The sequence below is a fragment of the Hemitrygon akajei genome, unplaced genomic scaffold (assembly GCF_048418815.1).
Source record: "Hemitrygon akajei unplaced genomic scaffold, sHemAka1.3 Scf000054, whole genome shotgun sequence".
Taxonomy (NCBI): Eukaryota; Metazoa; Chordata; class Chondrichthyes; order Myliobatiformes; family Dasyatidae; genus Hemitrygon; species Hemitrygon akajei.
The window spans coordinates 535619-559827 of NW_027331940.1; the positions used below are offsets into that span (position 1 = coordinate 535619).

Here is a 24209-nt window from a genome sequence, read left to right on the forward strand (position 1 = left end):
GACCGATCCTCAGGATGCCGTACAATGAAAGGAGATCTAACAAATTCATTCTAGAAAAGATTGGCACGAAACCAATCCTCTGGAAACCATTATCTAAAGGAAACACCGCTATTTTGGACACATCTCGGGGACTGATGACTCACTGGAACGCACTGTGCTTGAAAGCAGAATGGAAGGAAGCCGCTCACGAGGCAGACAGTGGACAACCTGCATCGACAACATCAAGAGAAGCAAAAGAAACAAGAGATTTGACTGCCGACAGAATGTAGTGGAAGAAAGTGGTCGCTGAGACTCTGGCACATGATGATGATGACGATGATGATGATGATGATGATGATGATAACGATGATGATGATGATGATGATGATGTTAATGACGATGAAGCAGTTGCAGGTTTGTTTCCGAAGCCCTGTTGACCTTTCTGCTGTACTGAGCCGAGGGAGGGATCGCTGACTGCAGGGTGAAGACATCACATTCACATCGGTGAGTTTTGAGACCGGTACCAAGCGGGGAGTGCTGATTTTGGGCAGTCAGCCCTGTTAACTTCCCCAAACTGGCGGCTTCGTCCCGTTCCTGGAGCAGAACCTGCCGGCGTCAGTCCCGGTTGTGGGACCTTCACAGCGAACCGTCTGAGATGAGCCTCGCTCAGTCCCCGTTGTTCCAATCCCGAGGGATGGGGGTGGAATGAGATGGTGATACCGGAACTAGACCCATCTTTCATCATCCTTCGCCCATTCAGACAAGGCGGTAGGGTCCAGATCAGTCACCTCCTCCCGTTGTGGGTGGGCATTTGCTTCCATTCCACTGTTACGATCTGCCGCAGTGCAGCCATACTTTCCCGATGTATGACCCTATTTATGGGAGAATTGAGCCTTCTCCATTCATCTGTGCTTCTCAAGAATTTGTACACTTCAGTTCAGCCTCCCTCCAGAGTTTCAAATCATCAACCCAGTTTGTCTAATATTTCTGCACAGGTGAAATGAGGAATCGGTTTATTATTTGGATGTTTTATTTTTATTTTTGCAATGGTCATTTAGCTAGCATGCGCACGCGCGCGCGCACACACACACACACACACACACACACACACACACACACACACACACACACACACACACACACACACACACACACACACACACACACACACACACACACACACACACGTACGTATTGAAGTTCACAGTTTTTCCCTATTGTTATGTATTACTTATTACTGCTGCTGTAAAGACAATACATTTTTATGACACATGCCGGTGATATTGAACTTGATTCTAATATTGACATGAGAGACTCACCGCGGAGCTGCAGCATCTGCAGGTTTGTTTCCCTTCGCCCACCGCAGCTCTGGAGAGGCGGAGCTCAGACTGCGCATGCTCAGTCTTGAGGGTCGTTGGTTTCCTTTCCGTACCATGTTGATGCGGATCGTCGGCGAGGAGCCGGGGGAAGATTTACTGTCTTCGGGGAAAGCTCCCATCGGTGAGTATGGAGCCCTATCCCGAGCGGGGAAGTCTGACGATGGGTAGAGAGTCCTGTTAACTCACCCGAACTGGAGGTTAGGTCCAGGTTGCTGGCTAAAACTGCCGGGGTCGATCCGGTTTGTGGGACAATCACACCGAGCCGCCTGAGATGAGCCTCCACTCACCCCTGCTGCTCTAGTCCTAGGAGCGTGATGAGGCAGGGATACCGGAACTGCTCCCATCTAGGGGTAAGTTTTTTACGCAGAGTGGTGAGTACGTGGAATGGGTTGCCCGCGGCGCTGGTGAAGACAGAAACGCTAGGGTCTTTAAGAGATTCCTGGATGGCTACATGGAGCTCAGAAAAATGGTGGGCTATGGGTAAAGCCCAGGTAGTTCTAAGGTAGGGCCATGTTCAGCATGGCTTTGTGGGCCGAAGGGCCTCTGTTGTGCTCTATGTTTTCTATGTTTCTATGTACCCGGGGAACTTTAGATCCATGACCCGGCTCGGTAGCGGATCCAAACTTCACCTGGAGCGATGCCCGGGGTCGACGATTGTTTTATATCGTTCCAGTACACGGGAAACAGCCGTTCGGCCTGTTGTGTTCTTGCAGACAGAGAAGACTAATGGCAGTAACACCACGTTCGAGATATTACCCCACGTTTATGAGCAGTTCTATCTTTCACCCTTTGAGACCAATGGTGAGATCCAGATCTGGGACGTCCCTTCTTTTTGTCTGGACATTTTGATCTTGATTCCATTCCCCTGTAATGACTTGCCAAAGTTCAGCCGATGTGTCCGGGTATCTGACCCTATTAATGCGAGAATTAAGCGTTTTCCACATATGTGGGTTTCTCAAAAGAGAGTCCACTTCAATGAAGCCTCTGTCCAGATGCTCCAGAGCAGAGGCTCAGTCTGTCTCATATTACCACTCAATTAAAGTGCTGATTCGTTTATTACTCTCATGTACCGAGGTACATTGATAAACTAGTCTTGCGAACCATCCATTGTCATCAATACATTACAACAGAACGAGGTGACAGGAATGTTCCGATTTGTAACGGACCAGCAGCGAGGGATTTCACACTGTTTCAGGTTTTAACGTTAAAACCACTATCTTTATTAGTACCTACTTATACTATAGTAGTTTAAACGATATAAATAAAAAGTTAACAGTGTTATATGGGTGTGTGTGTGTCTCCCCAAACCATCAAGTTTAGGAATAGTTACTAAGATCTTAAGTTGGCAAGTTAATACGGTTCAGTGATCCACAGAATAAATTATGGGAGATTTGTAATCCGCATAGAAGTAGGCAGAGAGAGGGCGATACGAAGATTTACAGGTTCCACTCTGGTAAAACAAAATACCAGACGTCGAAGATCTCGTCCGTCGAATCGTTCCGAAATCCACTTAGAAATATCACCAGGTGTCAGTCAGAGGAATATTGTCTGCAAGTGGTTACCACAGAACACCCCGATTCCAGAGTAGGGTCAACAAAAGTGATACCATAGGATACTCCAGCAGATTCACACATATGGATTATACGAAGTGACAGTCACACATCCTCTGTGCACTGTGTTCCGATGATCAACACAACCTTTTGGGCATAGGAGAGTTCCAAACCACAGTGACCAGCTGTAGTGCCACCGGCTTTCCCTCCCCCCCCCCCCCCACCCCCGGTCCCTCTCACATTCTCTCTCTCTCTCTCCACAGCAAGCAGTCACAGCCTGTGATTGACGTCATAGTCCCGCCTCACTCAGGCGCTCTTAAAGTAACATTCACAGTAAAACGAGCTGGCGTCTCTCGTAGCAGAAAGTAAAACAATAACAGAAGGTAACAAATCGCTATGGTTACAGAGAAAGTGCGGTGAAGGTAGACATATGGTGCAAGGTCACATTGAGTTAGATAGCGAGGTCCAGAGTCCATCTTATTAAGCTGTGTCTTATTATACTGCAAACATTCAATTTGATATAACAGCAAAATAGAGGCCATCTTTGAGCCAAGTGGTATGTTTTCTATTTTTTTAAATCTTCGACCAGATGGGCGCATGGGAGGTGAGAATGTTTAGGTTTGTGGGGAATTTTAACTGTGTTGCCTGCTTTGCTGAGGCAGCGGGAAATATAGACACAGTCCATGGAGAGGCGGCCTGTTTCTATGTTGTGTCAGCCGTGTCCACGGTTCTCTGCTGTTTCATGTAGACATGGGCAGGGCAGTGGGAAATATAGACACAGTCCATGGAGGAGAGGCCTGTTTCTATGTTGTGTTCAGCCGTGTCCACGGTTCTCTGCCGTTTCATGTAGACATGGGCAGGGCAGTGGGAAATATAGACCCAGTCCATGGAGGAGAGGCCTGTTTCTATGTTGTGCTCAGCCGTGTCCACGGTTCTCTGCTGTTTCATGTAGACATGGGCAGGGCAGTGGGAAATATAGACACAGTCCATGGAGGAGAGGCCTGTTTCTATGTTGTGCTCAGCCGTGTCCACGGTTCTCTGCCGTTTCATGTAGACATGGGCAGGGCAATGGGAAATATAGACCCAGTCCATGGAGGAGAGGCCAGTTTCTATGTTGTGCTCAGCCGTGTCCACGGTTCTCTGCTGTTTCATGTAGACATGGGCAGGGCAGTGGGAAATATAGACCCAGTCCATGGAGGAGAGGCCTGTTTCTATGTTGTGCTCAGCCGTGTCCACGGTTCTCTGCTGTTTCATGTAGACATGGGCAGGGCAGTGGGAAATATAGACCCAGTCCATGGAGGAGAGGCCTGTTTCTATGTTGTGTCAGTCGTGTCCACGGTTCTCTGCTGTTTCATGTAGACATGGGCAGGGCAGTGGGAAATATAGACCCAGTCCATGGAGGAGAGGCCTGTTTCTATGTTGTGCTCAGCCGTGTCCACGGTTCTCTGCTGTTTCATGTAGACATGGGCAGGGCAGTGGGAAATATAGACACAGTCCATGGAGGAGAGGCCTGTTTCTATGTTGTGTCAGCCGTGTCCACGGTTCTCTGCTGTTTCATGTAGACATGTGCAGGGCAGTGGGAAATATAGACCCAGTCCATGGAGGAGAGGCCTGTTTCTATGTTGTGCTCAGCCGTGTCCACGGTTCTCTGCTGTTTCATGTAGACATGGGCAGGGCAGTGGGAAATATAGACCCAGTCCATGGAGGAGAGGCCTGTTTCTATGTTGTGTTCAGCTGTGTCCACGGTTCTCTGCTGTTTCATGTAGACATGTGCAGGGCAGTGGGAAATATAGACCCAGTCCATGGAGGAGAGGCCTGTTTCTATGTTGTGTCAGCCGTGTCCACGGTTCTCTGCTGTTTCATGTAGACATGGGCAGGGCAGTGGGAAATATAGACCCAGTCCATGGAGGAGAGGCCTGTTTCTATGTTGTGTCATCTGTGTCCACGGTTCTCTGCTGTTTCATATAGACATGGGCAGGGCAGTGGGAAATATAGACCCAGTCCATGGAGGAGACGCCTGTTTCTATGTTGTGCTCAGCTGTGTCCACGGTTCTCTGCTCTTTCATGTAGACATGGGCAGGGCAGTGGGAAATATAGACCCAGTCCATGGAGGAGAGGCCTGTTTCTATGTTGTGTTCAGCCGTGTCCACGGTTCTCTGCTGTTTCATGTAGACATGGGCAGGGCAGTGGGAAATATAGACCCAGTCCATGGAGGAGAGGCCTGTTTCTATGTTGTGTCATCTGTGTCCACGGTTCTCTGCTGTTTCATGTAGACATGTGCAGGGCAGTGGGAAATATAGACCCAGTCCATGGAGGAGAGGCCTGTTTCTATGTTGTGTCAGCCGTGTCCACGGTTCTCTGCTGTTTCAGGTAGACATGGGCAGGGCAGTGGGAAATATAGACCCAGTCCATGGAGGAGAGGCCTGTTTCTATGTTGTGTTCAGCCGTGTCCACGGTTCTCTGCTGTTTCATGTAGACATGGGCAGGGCAGTGGGAAATATAGACCCAGTCCATGGAGGAGAGGCCTGTTTCTATGTTGTGTCAGCCGTGTCCACGGTTCTCTGCTGTTTCAGGTAGACATGGGCAGGGCAGTGGGAAATATAGACCCAGTCCATGGAGGAGAGGCCTGTTTCTATGTTGTGTCAGCCGTGTCCACGGTTCTCTGCTGTTTCAGGTAGACATGGGCAGGGCAGTGGGAAATATAGACCCAGTCCATGGAGGAGAGGCCTGTTTCTATGTTGTGTTCAGCCGTGTCCACGGTTCTGTGCTGTTTCATGTAGACATGTGCAGGGCAGTGGGAAATATAGACCCAGTCCATGGAGGAGAGGCCTGTTTCTATGTTGTGTCATCTGTGTCCACGGTTCTCTGCTGTTTCCTGTAGACATGTGCAGGGCAGTGGGAAATATAGACCCAGTCCATGGAGGCGAGGCCTGTTTCTATGTTGTGTCATCTGTGTCCACGGTTCTCTGCTGTTTCCTGTAGACATGTGCAGGGCAGTGGGAAATATAGACCCAGTCCATGGAGGAGAGGCCTGTTTCTACGTTGTGTCAGCCGTGTCCACGGTTCTCTGCTGTTTGATGTAGACATGGGCAGGGCAGTGGGAAATATAGACCCAGTCCATGGAGGAGAGGCCTGTTTCTATGTTTTGTCATCTGTGTCCACGGTTCTCTGCGGTTTCATGTAGACATGGGCCGGGCAGTGGGAAATATAGACACAGTCCATGGAGGAGAGGCCTGTTTCTATGTTGTGCTCAGCCGTGTCCACAGTTCTCTGCTGTTTCATGTAGACATGGGCAGGGCAGTGGGAAATATAGACCCATTCCATGGAGGAGAGGCCTGTTTCTATGTTGTGTTCAGCCGTGTCCACGGTTCTCTGCTGTTTCATGTAGACATGGGCAGGGCAGTGGGAAATATAGACCCAGTCCATGGAGGAGAGGCCTGTTTCTACGTTGTGTCAGCCGTGTCCACGGTTCTCTGCTGTTTGATGTAGACATGGGCAGGGCAGTGGGAAATATAGACCCAGTCCATGGAGGAGAGGCCTGTTTCTATGTTTTGTCATCTGTGTCCACGGTTCTCTGCGGTTTCATGTAGACATGGGCCGGGCAGTGGGAAATATAGACACAGTCCATGGAGGAGAGGCCTGTTTCTATGTTGTGCTCAGCCGTGTCCACGGTTCTCTGCTGTTTCATGTAGACATGGGCAGGGCAGTGGGAAATATAGACCCAGTCCATGGAGGAGAGGCCTGTTTCTATGTTGTGTCAGTCGTGTCCACGGTTCTCTGCTGTTTCATGTAGACATGGGCAGGGCAGTGGGAAATATAGACCCAGTCCATGGAGGAGAGGCCTGTTTCTATGTTGTGCTCAGCCGTGTCCACGGTTCTCTGCTGTTTCATGTAGACATGGGCAGGGCAGTGGGAAATATAGACACAGTCCATGGAGGAGAGGCCTGTTTCTATGTTGTGTCAGCCGTGTCCACGGTTCTCTGCTGTTTCATGTAGACATGTGCAGGGCAGTGGGAAATATAGACCCAGTCCATGGAGGAGAGGCCTGTTTCTATGTTGTGCTCAGCCGTGTCCACGGTTCTCTGCTGTTTCATGTAGACATGGGCAGGGCAGTGGGAAATATAGACCCAGTCCATGGAGGAGAGGCCTGTTTCTATGTTGTGTTCAGCTGTGTCCACGGTTCTCTGCTGTTTCATGTAGACATGTGCAGGGCAGTGGGAAATATAGACCCAGTCCATGGAGGAGAGGCCTGTTTCTATGTTGTGTCAGCCGTGTCCACGGTTCTCTGCTGTTTCATGTAGACATGGGCAGGGCAGTGGGAAATATAGACCCAGTCCATGGAGGAGAGGCCTGTTTCTATGTTGTGTCATCTGTGTCCACGGTTCTCTGCTGTTTCATATAGACATGGGCAGGGCAGTGGGAAATATAGACCCAGTCCATGGAGGAGACGCCTGTTTCTATGTTGTGCTCAGCTGTGTCCACGGTTCTCTGCTCTTTCATGTAGACATGGGCAGGGCAGTGGGAAATATAGACCCAGTCCATGGAGGAGAGGCCTGTTTCTATGTTGTGTTCAGCCGTGTCCACGGTTCTCTGCTGTTTCATGTAGACATGGGCAGGGCAGTGGGAAATATAGACCCAGTCCATGGAGGAGAGGCCTGTTTCTATGTTGTGTCATCTGTGTCCACGGTTCTCTGCTGTTTCATGTAGACATGTGCAGGGCAGTGGGAAATATAGACCCAGTCCATGGAGGAGAGGCCTGTTTCTATGTTGTGTCAGCCGTGTCCACGGTTCTCTGCTGTTTCAGGTAGACATGGGCAGGGCAGTGGGAAATATAGACCCAGTCCATGGAGGAGAGGCCTGTTTCTATGTTGTGTTCAGCCGTGTCCACGGTTCTCTGCTGTTTCATGTAGACATGGGCAGGGCAGTGGGAAATATAGACCCAGTCCATGGAGGAGAGGCCTGTTTCTATGTTGTGTCAGCCGTGTCCACGGTTCTCTGCTGTTTCAGGTAGACATGGGCAGGGCAGTGGGAAATATAGACCCAGTCCATGGAGGAGAGGCCTGTTTCTATGTTGTGTCAGCCGTGTCCACGGTTCTCTGCTGTTTCAGGTAGACATGGGCAGGGCAGTGGGAAATATAGACCCAGTCCATGGAGGAGAGGCCTGTTTCTATGTTGTGTTCAGCCGTGTCCACGGTTCTGTGCTGTTTCATGTAGACATGTGCAGGGCAGTGGGAAATATAGACCCAGTCCATGGAGGAGAGGCCTGTTTCTATGTTGTGTCATCTGTGTCCACGGTTCTCTGCTGTTTCCTGTAGACATGTGCAGGGCAGTGGGAAATATAGACCCAGTCCATGGAGGCGAGGCCTGTTTCTATGTTGTGTCATCTGTGTCCACGGTTCTCTGCTGTTTCCTGTAGACATGTGCAGGGCAGTGGGAAATATAGACCCAGTCCATGGAGGAGAGGCCTGTTTCTACGTTGTGTCAGCCGTGTCCACGGTTCTCTGCTGTTTGATGTAGACATGGGCAGGGCAGTGGGAAATATAGACCCAGTCCATGGAGGAGAGGCCTGTTTCTATGTTTTGTCATCTGTGTCCACGGTTCTCTGCGGTTTCATGTAGACATGGGCCGGGCAGTGGGAAATATAGACACAGTCCATGGAGGAGAGGCCTGTTTCTATGTTGTGCTCAGCCGTGTCCACAGTTCTCTGCTGTTTCATGTAGACATGGGCAGGGCAGTGGGAAATATAGACCCATTCCATGGAGGAGAGGCCTGTTTCTATGTTGTGTTCAGCCGTGTCCACGGTTCTCTGCTGTTTCATGTAGACATGGGCAGGGCAGTGGGAAATATAGACCCAGTCCATGGAGGAGAGGCCTGTTTCTATGTTGTGTCAGCCGTGTCCACAGTTCTCTGCTGTTTCATGTAGACATGGGCAGGGCAGCGGGAAATATAGACACAGTCCATGGAGAGGCGGCCAGTTTCTATGTTGTGTCAGCCGTGTCCACAGTTCTCTGCTGTTTCATGTAGTCATGGGCAGAACGGTAACCGTACGAAGGCGGGAAGCATCCCGATCGGTTACTTTCCATGATGCAGTGATAAAGTTTGGTAAGGGGCAAAGGGCATCTGCCAAATTCCTTATTGTTTGCTCTAGCTTTGTCATTTTACGATGCATCAATAAGTATCAGCAATCTTTCTTCTGACCTACGTCTTCATTGTAAAGTGTTCTCTTTCACCTTTTACCTCATCGAATTTTCCAGGAATCGTTATTGTTTCATTTGTTTTCTTTTTTTCTGTGTGTTCTTGTTGCTTTTTTCCTTTGTTAGCTAGAACTACCGATGGTCTAATTGAATACAGTACGAGGCGGGGTAAACGCAGGAATTACAGTTTTAGTGTCACCGTTATACAATGGCTGGAGTGTTGATCCTTGTCACAATGAAACTCGTAGCAGATTATACTAAGTTTGTTATTTCGGTTCTCAGTTACTTTTAGTGAGCCACTTCCTCCGTTTCCATGATAACGACCCGCCAGAGCTGCAAGAGGTGTCGCCCAGTAAATCGCTCTGTGGTCACCGTCTCTCAGCGTGGAGACAGTGGCCTCGGGAGCAAATGTAACAGAGTGATAGCGGGAGGAAAGGATGCTGTGACCATTGACTGTATGGGATGTATTACACCAGGGTCAGAATGGACTGAAAACTACCAAATTGGAGGGATGAGGGTGGCATTTACACAAACGGTTTGAACATTTTGGGGTGTCCCAAACATTTTGCAAACAGCTAGAATCTGTGAATTAAAAGTAAATAAAAACTGCTGTTGCCGGAAATTTAAAGTAAAGAAGAGAGAGAATGCTGGAAACACTCAGCAGATCGGCAGCATATTGGACAGTCTCAGATCTAATACTGGGTCTTCCACCATTTCCCTCTTCACAGGTGTAGCCTGATATACTGAGTTCCCAGCGTTTTCTATTTTATAATTTTACATTTTGCTTCTGCTACTCTCCCTCACGTCAATACGATAGTGATTAAACGTGCTCAGCTTCGCTTCTGGAGACAAGCTGAAGTGTGTCCGTATCCTCTCTCATGCTCCAGCCTGGTTAACCAGCCAGAACACCGGCGCAGGCAGAGGGTCATTAGGTTCCAGTTCCTCCTCAATCTGAGAATTGAAAATGGCAGGAACATCATGGCAAATCGCCGGCAACAAGGCGTCTGTGAGTGGGTTATAATATGAGGATGGAGTATCTGAGAATATTGAATTGGCAATATACGGCCTTCAGTCCAGGTTGGTAATTCCACAGCGGGGATCGAAATTACCTGGCAAGTATTCTGGAGATTTCTGAGGAGGTAACTATGGCGATAGATGAAGATGATGCTGTCTATAAGGACTTTGGTAAAGCCTCGAACAAGAACCCGCATGGCAGCTGACCAACAAGTTTTGGTCATGTGGGATTCACGGGGAGCTAGAGAGGTAGATTCACAGCGGGCTCAATGAAATGTAACAGAGAATAATAGAGTTCCTCTTGTCCTTCAGCCTCTGCAACTTTGATCATATCCAAACAGATCTTAAAACTGAACCTTCCTCGCTCCATCTCCGCCGTCTTCTTTCAACAGCATCACTCCTTCGATAACTCCCTTGTTCATTCATACCTCTTCACTAATCTCCCTCCAGCCACTTATCCCAGCAAGTGGCCTAATTGCTACACCTGCCCGTACACATCCTCCCTCATCTCCATTCAGACACAAAACAGTCCTTCCAGCAACACCTCACCTGCGTATCTGCTGGGGTCATCTATTGTGTCCCGTGCTCCCGATGTGGCCTCATTTACATTGGTGAGACGCACCATAAATTGGGAGACCGTTTTGTCGAGCATCTCTGTATCATCTGCCACAAGGGGGACTTCGCAGTGACCAAACATTTTAATTCTGATTCCCATTCCGACGTCTCGATCAACGGCTTCCTGTTGTGCCAAGATGAGACCGTCCTCAGGGTGGAGGAGCAACACCTTATATTCCATCTGGGTACCCTCCAACCTGATTAAATGAATATTGAATTCTACTTCCAGTAAACAAATCCCACCCCCAACCAATTCCCAACGCTGAACTTCCATTTCTCCTCACTAGCCTATTATTTTCCCCCGGGTCCCTCCTTCCGTTTCCTCTATTGACAACACTCCGAATCTTTATTCTCCAGCCCTTGACATCTCTATCATTTGACTTCACCTATAACCTTCAGCTCGCCTCTTTCTGCTCCAGCATTTTTATTCAGATATCTTCACTCCTCCCCAGTAATGAAGTAAATTCTTTGCCCAAAATGTCGGCTGTTTACTCTTTTTCAAAGATACTGCCTGATGTGCTGAGTTTCTCCGGCATTTTGTATGTGTTGCTTTGGATTTCCAGCATCTGCAGGCTTCATCGTGTTTGAGGTAACCATTTGGCTTTGCTAAGATTGTACCTGGAATACGGTGTAAAGTCCTGCTCCCCATACTAACACGGGTTATACAGACCAAAGAACAAACTGTCGGAGGAACTCAATGGGTCGGGCAGCATCTGTGGAGAGAAATGGACCGTCAACATTTCGGGCCGGACCCTCCCTCTGGACTGAGAGTGGACGGGGAATAGTCAGAGAAAAGAGGTGATGGGCGGGGATGGTGCAAGAGCTGGGGAGTGAGTGGTGGATCCAGGTGAGGGGGGAGCTGGGACGGTGGAAATAGTGACAGGGGTGGGAGGTAAGTGGTTGGGGTAACACGGGGCTGCAGAAGATATTTAATTCCACGGAGGATTATAAGGTTAGAGAGTGTTTGTTTTAGAGATTCACTAGACTGATTCCTGGAGGACGATGAAGATCAGTGACCGTCCTCATATAAAACAGAGGCCGGCAGATGTGTAGAGACTGAGGGGATCGAGGAAATGAGGATCGGGCAGGAAGATGTGGCTGAGATGGGAGAGCAGCCGCCATCTTGCTGATAGTTTGATTATCTGTATGACCACGTCCTGCTGTTTCTCACTTGATGTTTCAGTGTTCCTGCCTTGTGAAGTCCCGGAGGAATGTTAATAGAAATTTGTGTTTGTAAATATAGAAGTGATTTGAATGAAAACAACACAGTTCTCTGAGAACAGGAAAGTGGAGCTCAGGGGACAGCGAAGGTACTGAGCGAAAAATTAAGCTGGTGTAATTATGAAATAACGTGTAAAATGCGGCAGGTAGGTCGGGCAGGGTGTGACACCGGTTCAAATGGGAGAACCTCCACCCGTCACGTGATCCACCTCGCTCCCATTTCAAACGCACAACTGCAGCATCTGCGGCTTTTCGAGGCCCCGCCCCCGCTATCACAGTCCCCGGATGGGCGGTGGTTTTCTTTCCTTTCTGTGTTGAAGCGGATCGTCGGCGGGGAGCCGGGGGTCGGATCACTGTCTGCGGGGCAAATTGATCAAGTTCCTATTGGTGAATATTGAGGCAGGTCCTGAGAAGGAACGGGACCGACAATTACCCATCGGTGATTACTGAAGCCGATGCCGAGAGGGGAAAACCTCATGTTGTTCGGTGAGTCTCGTTAACTTCCTCGAACTGGCGGTCTCGTCCGGCTTCCTGGACACATCCTGCCCGGGTCGGGGGTCCTTCACACCGAACAGTCTGAGATGAGCCGACGCTCAGTCCCTGTTGCTCGACTCCCAGGAGCGGGATGAGGTGGTGCTGCCGGGACTGAACCCATCCGTTCAGTTGTACCTGGGGAACTTTACATCCTTCACTCGGCCCGGTATCGGATCCAAACTTCACCTGGATCGACGCCTGGGGTCGATAATGGTTTTACATATTTCCAGCTCGCTGGAAGCGGCCGTTCGGCCTGTTGTTTTCTTGCAGACAGAGGGTTAAACGGAGTAATCACACCCTCGGGAGACTCCTCCACGTGTATGAGAAGTTTCATCTTTCCCCGTTCAAACAGGACAGTGAGATCCAGATCTCTCACGTCCTCTCGGGGACTGGGAAGTTTATTTCCATCTTCTGTCCATTGCTACGACTTGCCGAAATGCTGACAGTGTTTCCCGATATCTAGCCCCATTAACGCGAGAATTAAGTCTTGTTCATTTATCTGGGTTTCCCGGAAATGTGTACACTCCCTCCGGAATCTCCAAAGGAGCAACCCAGGCTGTCTAATATTCCCACACGATTCAAATGGGGAATCAGTGTTTTTACATGTACAGAGGTAGAGTGAATCTTGTCTTCGGTATCATCCACACAGATCAATACATTACAACAGTACATTCAGTTGATATAAGGTAAAACAGCACCAGAGTATAGCAAATCATTCTGGTTACAGAGAAAGTGCAGTGCAGGTAGATATGTGGTGCAAGGTCACATCGATTTAGACTGTGAGGTCAGGAGTCCACTCATCACGCTGTTCGCTTCTGACAGCAGAATGGACACTGTCCTTGAGCCTGGCGGTATGTTTCCGTTTTATTTTAGCTTCGCCCCGATGGGAGGGTGAGAAGTGAGAATGTTCAGGATTGTGGGGATCTTTCATTATGTTAGCTGCTTTACTGAGGCAGTGGGAGGTGTAGACAGAGTCCATGGAGGGGAGGCTGGCTTCTATTATGTACTCAGCTGTGTCCACAGTTCTCCGCTATTTCATTCAGTTAAAGGAAGAGCAGTAGCCGTATGAAGATGTGAAATATCGGGATGGGATATCCTCTGCGGAGCATTGATACAGCTTGCAGAGTGGAAAAGGACATATACTGAAATTCATATTGCATGTTCAGGCTTTGTTATATTGGAATCTGTTATCTACTAGTGAGTACTATTATTCCAGTATCTGTATTCCTGGGCGACCATCAGTGAGTGCACTTGATTCCTTCTCCCACCTGGTTCCATCTGCTCATTCCCTGCCCAACTTGTTCAACCTCTGTCCAGTCTGTATGCCACCACCTCAATGATATATATCAACCATCTTGTTCAACATCTGTCCAGTCTGTATCCCACCACCTCAATGATTTATATCAACCATCTTGTTCAACCTCTGTCCAGTCTGTATTCCACCACCTCAATGATATATATCAAACATCTTGTTCAACCTCTGTCCAGTCTGTATCCCACCACCTCAATGATATATATCAACCATCTTGTTCAACCTCTGTCCAGTCTGTATTCCACCACCTCAATGATATATATCAACCATCTCGTTCAACCTCTGTCCAGTCTGTATTCCACCACCTCAATGATATATATCAAACATCTTGTTCAACCTCTGTCCAGTCTTCATTGTGAGGTATTTTGTCTCACTGAGTTATTTCTGAAATCGGTGTTTGTTACCTGGAAGTACAAGAGGATTTATTGAATAGAGCAGTGAGGGATCCTCGGTGATGGGGATGCCGAGGAACTTAAAGCTGTTCACCATCTCAGCCCCAGATCGACTGATGTCAATAGGGGTTTACCCATCTTCGTTCCTCCTGTAGTCCACAACTAGCTCCTTTGTTTTTGCGATATTGAGGGAAAGGCTGTTATTTTGCCATCACTGTGTCAGAGAGATGACCTCTTCCCTGTAGGCCACCTCGTTATTGCTTGAGAGGAGGCCAATCTATGTAGTGTCGTCAACAAATTTCATTAGCAGATTAGAGCCGTGGGTGGCGACACAGTCATGTGCATACAGGGAAACTAAATTCGGGAGACCGGTTGTTATGGCAACAGGTGACATTGAATTTCAAAGACATCTTGGTCAGTTTTTGAGATGGGCTGAGGAATGGCAAATGGTTTTTAACTTGGACAAGTGAGAGATGATGCATTTTGGACAGTCAACTGGGTAGGACTGGTATAGTGAACGAGAGAGCATCGGGTGTTGTGGAACAGAGCGACCTGGGGTGACAAGAGTACAGTCACTGAAAGTGGACGTGCAAGTATAAAAGGTGAAAAAGAAGGCTTTAATAATGCTGGCCATCAGTTAGGGCATTGAGTTCTGGATTATGGGCATGGTATTGTAGTTATATAGATTTTTAGTGCGGCTACACAGGGTATTATGTACAGTTGTGTTCACCCTACTGTAGTACAGATGTTATCAGTCTGGAGAGGGTGCTGACGAGATTGCTGAAGATGCTACCTGGACTAGAGGGCCGAGTCATAGGAAGAGGTTGGCCAAGTTGGATCTTTATTCCAGAGGAGAATGGAGGTGACATTGTAGGAGTTTATAAAATCAGGAGGGAGTACAGATAATGTGGTTCATCATTGTATTTTTCCCAGGGTTCAGGATTCAAGCTTGCGTAATGTCATTCCAGTATAGCAGAACAAAATAATTGTTACTCTGTGTTCGAAGCAGGACGGGGAGAGAAAAAAAAACAACAAAATGACAGAGACCACAATAATAAACAAAACACAATACATAAAGTATGATAGCTTAAAAACTTTGATTGTATGTCCCTAAAGTGACGTTAGGCACAGGAGATCTTGACATATGGAGACTGACATTGATTGTCTTGCCATTAAGTGACGTTAGGAACAGGAGAGTCTGGACATACGGAGACTGACATTGATTCTATGTCCCTAAAGTGACGTTAGGCACAGGAGAGTCTGGACATACGGAGACTGACATTGATTCTATGTCCCTAAAGTGATGTCAGGCACAGGAGAGTCTGGACATACGGAGACTGACATTGATTCTATGTCCCTAAAGTGACGTCAGGCACAGGAGAGTCTGGTCATACGGAGACTGACATTGATTCTATGTCCCTAAAGTGACGTTAGGCACAGGAGAGTCTGGACATATGGAGACTGACATTGATTCTATGTCCCTAAAGTGATGTTAGGCACAGAAGAGTCTGGACATGTGAGACTGACATTGATTCTATGTCCCTAAAGTGACGTTAGGCACAGGAGAGTCTGGACATACGGAATCTGATACTGATTTTCTATCCATAAAGTTAATTTATGCACAGGAGTCCCTAGAACTGTCAGGAAACTAGTAGTGGGTTAGTGAGTATAGGTGTTGATCAGGCTTACCTCTTCTTTGTGGTGGCGTGTTGGGGAGGAAGCATTAAGAAGAGGGACGCCTCATGTCTTAATAAGCTGGTAAGGAAGGCGGGCTCTGTCGTGGGCAAAGTACTGGAGAGTTTAACATCGGTAGCTGAGCGAAGGGCGCTGAGTAGGCTACGGTCAATTATGAAAAACCCTGAACATCCTCTACATAGCACCATCCAGAGACAGAGAAGCAGTTTCAGCGACAGGTTACTATTGATGCAATGCTCCTCAGACAGGATGAAGAGGTCAATACTCCCCAATGCCATTAGGCTTTACAATTCAACCGCCAGGACTTAAGAACTTTTTTAAAGCTATTATTAATGCTTTTTGAGTTAGTGATTTAGATGCATATCATATTTTTACTGAGTTAAGTATTGTATGTAATTAGTTTTTGCTACAACAAGTGTATGGGACATTGGAAAAAAGGTTGAATTTCCCCATGGGGATGAATAAAGTATCTATCTATCTATCTATCTATCTATCTATCTATCTATCTATCTATCTATCTATCTATCTATCTATCTATCTATCTATCTATCTATCTATCTATCTATCTATCTATCTATCTATCTATCTATCTATCTATCTACTGCTTGGGGGAAATGACTGTTTTGAGCCTGATTGTCCCGGCGTGTGTGTTACAGATCCACAATTCCTTTAAGGCAGCAGCAGAGTCGTAAAGAGAGTTTAGGGCATATTGACCTTTATAACGCAGGCTATTAAGAAGAGGGGTTGGGATATTAATGCTGAAGTTGCAAAAGACACCGTGATTCCAAAATATGCGGAATTGTGCGCAGTTCCGGTCAGCTGCTGGAAAGAAAGATATCGATAAGCGTGAAAGAGAGCACGGAAAATTACACGGACATTGCTTGTGTTTCAGAAAGTAATTATAGTGTTAGGTTGAATAGGTTAGCACTTAATTACCTGGAATACAGAGAAGTGATGGGGTATATGCAGGGCTCCAACTTTTTTTATGCCATTTGCCCCTACAATTAAAGCAAGGGTCCATGGGTTGGGAACCCCCGCTAGAGATATAGAAATCTATGATGGTATAAATAGGGTGAATACAGGTAGGAATTTTCCCCTCAGTTTGGGTAAGGTCATGGATTTAGGGCAAAAGGTGACACATTTAAGGGGAATCTGAGGGGGAACTACTTCACTCAGTGGGTGGTGCGAATGGGGAACCAGTTCCCAGCAGAAGTAAGAGATGGAGGCTCAATTGTAGTATTTGAGAGATATTTGGGTAGGTAAATGAATGAGGGAGGTATAGAGGGCTATGGTCTGGGTGCAGGGAGATGGGACCACACCGAACATGGCACGGACTGGATGGGTAACAGTCCTGTGTCTGTGCTCCAAGGGTTCTGCGAATCTCAATTGAAACTTCTACACGTAATCAACATTTATTGCAGACAGGTCGAATCCAACAACGTGATTTTATTTTTGGACCAGCGTCTGCACTGCTGAGAGTTCTGTAGAGCTGGAACTACCAGGAGATTTACTGAATGCACCTCGACAGGGTAAAAACAACCGCTGGAATTTTAGTACCACCATTACAAAATGGCTGAATGTTCAGTTCATCTTTGTCACAATGAAACCGAGAACGTGTCACACTGAGTTTGTTATTTCCCCGCTCGGTTATCTTTGCGAGCCACTTCCTCCGTCACCAGGGCAACAGCTCACCAGAGCTGCAGAGAGTGTTGAACATGTTTATCGCTCTCTGGTTGCTGACTCTCAGCGGAGAGAAAGTGGCCTCAGATACGAGGATGTTTTCAGCATTTACTGTCCGGGATGGAATGAAGAAAATTGTAGGGATTGAATTTATGCAATTCTGTTCTGGGTGTCAAACACCTTGCAGTTAGTCAATCGTTTCTTCATCAAAAGAACAAAATGAAATCTCCTGCACTGAGTTTCCAATGCTATATTTTCAATTTTATATTTAAAATATTTTGTTCCTGTTACAGGATGGGGAAAGTGCCGGCTCATTGATCTGGGCTACACAGCACTCAGCAATAAAATAATGAACAAATATGCTCAATGTAACTCTGGAGACAAGTTGAAATGTATCCGCACCCTCTTTGTGACCCAATGCCCATGTTTCCCGGCCGATCCCCGTCCAGACAAAGGATCATCAGTCTCCAGTTCTGTCACGGGTTGGTGTGGGAGTGTAAGTTTTTGAACTTGGATTAGCTGAGACACTGCTGCATATTACCGGCAGCAAAGAGCCCTGGGAGAGTTGATGCTTGAGATACAATCTTGGTATGTGGTCTCCAGGAGTATGGGACTGTCAGTGTTTGGGCTTCGGTCTACGTCGGTGTTAGATGTTTCTCCTTCCGCAAAGAAGCAGACGTCTCCGGTAGCTGGATATTGGTAGCGTGAATCTCTCAGTGTGAGATGTAGAAAAGATGTGCGAGGCTCTCGGTGTGGGCTGTGACCCTCTGAGGTTGGATCTTGGGATACCTCACCTGTTTTGACCCAGATAAAATGAATCAGGGGATCAAGTTGTCCAGGTTTATGAGATGTTAAGCGAGTATTTCTGTTCTGTGCTCAGATATTTGGTTCTGAAGTTCCTTTGGAAGCAAAGCAGAGAATGAATTCCCATTCCATCCCTCAGAGGGAGAGGCTGTGGTGAAATACGCTGTTCTGTGTTTGCACCAGCAGAAATAGACCGTGGTTCCAGAAATCAATTCACATTTGGAAATTCCCCCTCACTGTCACCTGTCTATCTGCCAGTGGGAGTCAAAGAGAAACTCGAGATGCTGAAGATGGAACAGAACTTGGAACAGTACATCACAGGAACAGGCCCTTTGGCCACAATGGTGTGCCGAACCAGCTGAAAAGTAAATCAACCCCCGCCCCACAAAAAAAAACGAATGACTCCTTCCTACACAATGTCCATATCCTCTCAATATTCCTCACACCCATCTGCCTATCTAAAGTCTCTTAAAAGCGTCCATTGTATTTGCTTCCACCACCATAACAGACAGCTCATTCCAGATATCCTCACCTCTCTGAGTAAAGCAACTTACCCTCACATTTTCTTTGCATCTACTCTCTCACACGTTCATTGCATGTCCTCTGGTATTAGACATTTCAAAACAGCGAAACGATACTCCCTGTCGACTCTATCTACGTCTTTCATAATCTTATAAACCTCTACCAGATCTTCCCTCAGTCCCCACCGCTCCATGGAGAGCAACCCAAGATTTTCCACTAAAACCTGGATGATGTTTGAATCCATTCTGATGAAAGGTCAGGAAACCGAATCGCTAATATTGTCCCTCTCCCCACAGCTGTTCCTTACCTGCTGAGCTTTTCTAGTGATTCCAGTTTCTCTTTATTACATTCACCCTGTAACATTTTAAATCTCATTTTAAATCGACCAGTGCACCAGCGCTCGTTTGAGTTGATAGAAGAGTAAAGAAACCAAAGTTTTTCCCAGTACATTATCCTGGTCCCAATTGTCCCGTTTTTCCCGGAAATGTATTCAGTACAGTTGTTGCTAACAAGGTTCACAAAATAATCTGGAGAATGATAAGCATTATGCACGAGGAGCATTTGATGGCCCTGGGCTTGTGTTCAGCGGAGTTCAGAGGAATGGTGTTTGGGGGTTGGTTGTGGGGGATGTGGAGTTAGGGCGGTGATGATTATTTACACCAACTGAATAACAACAAGTCTGGATGCAGTGGGAATGTAGGCGGAGAGTCTGGGATCTGCCAGTATTGCCTCAGAATAAAGAAGCTTCACTTTAAAAGTGAGATGCGAGATATTACTTCAGTCAAAGGTTGGTTGATCTGTGGAATTTGTTACCACAAAGGGTCTCCAGGGTTAAGGAAGGACATCCTGCCTGTAGAGGAAGTGCAGCGTAGATTCACGAGGTTAATTCCTGGGATGTCTGGACTGTCTTACGCAGAGAGGTTAGACAGACTGGGCTTGTACACGCTGGAATTAAGGAGATTGAGAGGGGATCTGATTGCAACATATAAGATTATTAAGGGATTGGACAAGATAGAGGCAGGCAATATGTTCCAGATGCTGGGAGAGTCCAGTACCAGAGGGCATGGTTTGAGAATAAGGGGTAGGTCATTTAGGACACAGTTAAGGAAAAACTTCTTCTCCCAGAGAGTTGTGGGGGTCAGGAATGCACTGCCTCGGAAGGCAGTGGAGGCCAATTCTCTGGATGCTTTCAAGAAGGAGCTAGATAGGTATCTTATGGATAGGGGAATCAAGGGATATGGGGACAAGGCAGGAACCGGGTATTGATAGTAGTTGATCAGCCATGATTTCAAAATGGCGGTGCAGGCTCGAAGGGCCGAAAGGTCTACTTCTGCACCTATTGTCTATAAAGGGTGATGGAGGTGATCGCTTGGTATATTCATGTTCTGGATTGCTAAATAGGCTGAGAATTATAGCAGGGAAGCAAGAATACAGTGTTGGAAAATAATCCACCATGATTGATTATGGAGCAGACTAGAATGACCGAATCACCTAATTCTACTCCTATATATTATGACTTGTATCTTATACCATGACTGAGTGATGACTTCTTTGTATCCCATCACAAACAATAGAAAATCTTCAGATGCTGGAAATCCAAGCAGCACATACAAAATGCTGGAGGAACTCAGCAGGCAAGGCAGAATCTATGGAAGAGAGTAGAGTCGACATACAGATGCTGCCTAGCCTGATGAGTTCCTCCAGCATTTCGTGTGTGTTCCTTTGCATCACATGTCAGGCTTTGTAAAGTGTGAGGGATAGTTCCAGATTTCTTCACTCGCATCATGATATATGCGTTCAAGATTTAAATGTCAGGTTAATGCTTTGTTCTCGTTTGTATTAGTTACATACTTCATTATCTGTCTGGTTAAAGTTAGATCTGCGGTGAGAGATTTATTGGAAGAAAACTCCACGACTGGAAGCAAACCACGACTGAAGACGAGGGAACAGCAACAAGTGAACCAGCCCGAGGACTGAGAGCACCAACTGGAGAGAACCCATCTGACTCGGAGATTCCAGTAATTCAGTCAGGAGAAAGTTTGGTGAGTCTCATTTACTCTAACACTGGTCCTTTAGGCATTACATTTCTGTACCAAGGAAAATAGGAAATAGCTGGAGCGGGACTGAAAAAATGTAGAACTGACAGTTATGCCAGTTGCAATCATTCTAGATCTGCTAATGTGCTGTCAGCATCTCAGCTCCGTGAAGCAACGCACATTCCCTCATCGTTTGCTCATTTCAAACATCACTTCTGATGTTTCCTTGCTTGGCTGTGTTAGGTCATAATAATCTCAAAAAGCGTTGAGAATTTTCTCCCTTTATGAGACACGGCAGCGCTTCCTGCTGTAGTGATAGCAGAAATGTGGAATTACCATGAACTACAGCAACATGTCATTGACTCCTCTGTCTATTGCAAGCTGCAATGATATACTTGTCCTCGAGTATATCGTCGTGCAAGCCTCTGCTAAGAGCAAACCCTCTTGAAGCCAAATGTCCCGGCACCACATTTCATTCAGTCCTAACTAGCAAATGTCAACGAATAATTTTGATTTACATACCTTCTAGTCATCAAGATTTTTTCTACGAATAAATTGTCAGAACCTATAAATATGTGATTAAGCAGAAATAGGTTTTGCAATGTTCCCATCTGACCATGGATCAAAGGCACGGGTTATATCTGTGCTTGAGATGAACGAACGTCCTTGCAGCCAGGACTGCTGGAGCTGCCGGGGTCGGTTTAAACTCAGTGATTTCGGGATGGGAAGCAGCGTGTTCGGTCAGGTGATGGAGGAGTTGATGTTAAGGTAGATGCAATGTTAAGAGACACTTTGGAAGGATTGGCTGTGGACAGGGCATCATGTAGTGAAATGCAGCAACAGTTTCCCCTTCCTCCCTCACTCCCATACTCACCCTCCTATTTTTTTGCCGGTTTTAATTGCGCGAGTTGTGATCTCTTTATACTCACTGACCAGGGAAAGTAAAGCCTGTGATTCCATTCAAAGCTCTGTTTGTTTATAAAGAGTGGGGTTGAAGTGTTATCGAGATGAACATGGGGGAATGCGTAAAGTTTAAATCAGATCAGCAGCAGTTTCAGAGGGCCGAGTGGTCCACTTATGCATTTGTTGTGTTGAATAGGAAAGTTCTGGCAGTTTAATTAGTGCAAGCCAATACAACTTCTGCATATCAATTATATTGTGGAACTGAAAAGAAATATTACCTTGATTAAGTATATACATCGAGATTTGTGTGTTAATGTTGTACCCCAGCGGGTTGCAGATCGACCATATCTTACTCGGTGAGCTGGACAGCGCGGTACGGGACCGAGGGACGTGGTTCCTGTTCCCTGTTACTGACTCTACAGTCTCCCCAACTACCGCGCGCTCCAGCTCACCGCCCCGCCCACGGCCCCACGCGGGCCCTCTTGCAGAGCTTCGTCTCCCTCGCTCTCCCGGGCTGACGTTGAGACGAATTAAGCATGCTGAGTGTGCCCGGTATGTCTCGTGAAGTGACGTGAAATTTACATGTCTCTCATTGGTGATAGCAAATGCCAATTTAGTATACCAACCAATGGGGATATAGGCAATGTAACTTTTCCTCACCAAGGAGCTGGCAGAGCTGCAAGGGTGACGCATTGAAGTGAGAGTGCAGGGGGGATATCTCCTCTGAAGTGGCGAGGACGAAGAAGGCTTCAGTATATTTGTAGCGGACTCTGGTAAAGTGTTGCCCTGCAAGTGTGCTGTGGGGGTGATTTTGAGAGCAAGTCATGATCGTACTATATGACACAATGGGCTGGAGGGACCCAGTGGCTGTCTTTTGTTTAACGTGTCTGGGTTTAAACAACGGAGTAAACAGACCCACCTTAGGCAAGTGGGTGCTGTGGGGACAGATACCTGGAGCATGGTTGATCCTTGTCTGCATTAGCAATTTATCTGAGGGACAAAATGCAATATTTACAAGTCTGATATTGACTGAAAACATCTATATTTTTCATGTATTCTGTTTATGATATAATCATTGTCCACTTTATGTTCAAGTTTAATAACCCCGCCACATGCTTGATGTCATGTGTGGCTTCCCCACACCGGGATCTGATGTCACGTGTGCAGTTCCTTAAGTCACACTGGCGTTGAGACGGTCGAACTTTACCGGCTAAGGTAACAATTACCTGGCCCACCCACCCCACCCCACCCTACAATCAACAGAGGAGTTACACTCTTCACATAGGTGTGAAGCCATGTTTATCACTGGTTACACCCAATAGCAGAGGCAGAGCAGCTGAGAGGGCGTTACCTCAGCTGCTTTCATCTCCTGCTCCCGCATCGAACTCCCCGTCAAAGCGGAACAAACCTCAAGTAAATGTCCTGCTTTTTGATTTATTTCCACTTCCCTCCGAGGGAAGTTGAGGCGTTTGTGAAGCGTCTACTGCGGCCAGAGTCTGATGTATTGCTGAGAGGAAGGAGGATACCGCTCGGTTCATCGGCTTGATGCTGGCCCCATAGGGAGGGATCTCGGCAGAATGGCGAGTGTGAGGGATTTTGCTGAGAGGATAAAGAAGGTGTGAGAGGGGGTAGACAGAGTCTGAGAGGATGTTTGTCCCAGTGGGGGATCAAGGCGCAGGATGGGGGAAGGAGCCGATTAACAGTGGGGAAGGGCCATGAGGGGCTCGTCTGTGGAAATGTCTGAGTCCACGGTGGTGGCGAGCAGAGATATTCACCACTTCGGGGGGGGGGGGGGGGGTGGGGGGAGGGGGCAAGCACCGGCAGACTGAGCTGCAAGTGGGTCTAATGGTCTGGGCAAAGTGGATTGGATTGGTGTTGGGGGCAAGGAAGGACTGGTCTTGGGTCCTATTGAATGACAGGATGGACTGGATGGACCAAATTCAACATTTCCAAGTCTGTTCTTGAAAAAAATGTATATTTGTACATTGTTAATGACAGAGAATGTATATTTATGATTATTGACACAACATATATATTTGTATATTGTTAATGATATAAAATTTGTATTACTATATTGATAATGACATAGAATTGTATAAATTATGTTCCATGTGTTATCTGAATGTACTTGCCTGTGATGTTGCTGCAAGTCAGTGTTATTCTGTACCTGCATCTTCCTGTACATGCACAGTTGTCAATAACTTCAACAGTACCTGCGAAAACTCTGAGATTTGAATAGTGAAGATCATCTTGGCATCTCGGTAGGTCAATTATAAAGAGTTAATATACTGTTAAGTACAAGACCCTTAACAGTGTCAATGAGCAGAGGGATCTTGCAGTCCCAAGTTCATCGCTCCCTCAAAGTGGCTACACCGATTG

The 24209-nt window shown here is 47.0% G+C and overlaps 1 protein-coding gene across 4 annotated transcripts in view; it reads left to right on the top strand.

Moving 5' to 3' along the window:
• Positions 1-24209, top strand: part of LOC140721364 (NACHT, LRR and PYD domains-containing protein 3-like) — a 76531-nt gene that overhangs the window by 22646 nt on the left and 29676 nt on the right. For 3 of the 4 annotated variants that reach the window (XM_073036204.1, XM_073036206.1, XM_073036207.1), the window contains exon 2: positions 20765-20933. The gene's annotated coding sequence lies outside the window, so the exon portion shown is untranslated. The remainder of the gene's footprint in view (positions 1-20764; positions 20934-24209) is intronic. The other variant, XM_073036205.1, reaches the window with a different exon arrangement.